The sequence below is a fragment of the Uloborus diversus genome, chromosome 4 (genome assembly GCF_026930045.1).
Source record: "Uloborus diversus isolate 005 chromosome 4, Udiv.v.3.1, whole genome shotgun sequence".
NCBI classification, from domain to species: Eukaryota; Metazoa; Arthropoda; class Arachnida; order Araneae; family Uloboridae; genus Uloborus; species Uloborus diversus.
In genome coordinates this window covers 163,609,155-163,610,424 of record NC_072734.1, presented here as the reverse complement: position 1 = coordinate 163,610,424, position 1,270 = coordinate 163,609,155, and positions in this window count along the sequence as shown.

The window sequence follows — 1,270 nt, the reverse complement described above, 5'->3', positions numbered from 1 at the left end:
TCAATTTCCGTGACTAAAGTAGTACTTTTGACTGAAGGAAACCACCCCATTAATCGTTGTTAATAAATGGGCTGAATCCTTTTTAAAATTTATTTTATTCAACTCTCAACCCCGGTAGCAGAAACAGCACGACGCGACGCTGCGACGTACGTCGCGGATTCTTGCGAAAGGCAGCAGACTATTTTTTTTAGTTGTGGCGGAAAAAAAAACTTAAAACTTTTAAAGAGAAAAAATTTTGACTTCAGCAAACGAATATTTATACTGTACTTCCTGGGTTCTGGGATATAATCCACAAGTAACATGTACTTGGGGTTTTCAAGTTTGGCGTCTTATTTTTATGCATTTTTCGATTAATCTTATATCGACAAAATAATTTTTCAGACAACTTTTGTGATTCTTAATCTGTGTCGCAGACTGCTGAAAAAAATCTACTCCCGGCCTCTCAACTTCATATTTTAATTCTCAGCCAGTCATTAAAAATATTTAAAAATTACGTGACAAAATGAAAACAAATTAGAGCATTGGCGCCACCGTATATTTAGTATCCTATTACTTGCCAAAAATACTGCGAAACAGAATTTTACATTGTTTCAGTTTTGGCCTTTGCTTCAGAAAAAAAAAATTGTGACAGATTAAAAACATCAGAAATATTTTAAGGACAGTGACAATTTATTGCAAGGCTAAAAAAAATACTGAAGTGCTAATTTGTTTTTTCAAATCATTGGAAAAATTACCCGCATTTTTTTTTTCTTTTTTTTCCAAATAATGTTTTGTTGTTCTATATTATCACTTTTTTATCACTAAACTTTTCATTACTTTTGTCTGAAATTTGTTTCACATTATTATTATTATTCAATATCAAATCGCTAATGTGCGTGCACTGTTAAAACCAGAGCTGCTTGATGGATGAATTTTTTCACCCTAGGCTGCGAAGGCGGAGCCTCGGGGTGCATTGGAGGCTAGGAAATATTGTTGCGATGCCTTTTGGCACCTCAATGGATGAAAAACGTTAATGAAGGTGCCAACAGCCTACGCAATATCAATAGCAAAATATTTTCCTCCGTAAATGACCCTAGCTTGCGCATGCGCTCCGGCATAAATTCAACCACTTTAATGTCGGGTGCCAGTTTTTTCCCCATCTAAGGGTCGATTTCGGCTCCTTATTGGGTGCCGCTGGTGCTACAAGCGTTTCTCCCCTGAAAAGTGCCAAATGCAACCCGTAATTTTAACAGTGAATATGCATTTGCGCTTTTGTGAAAAGACAATTTTA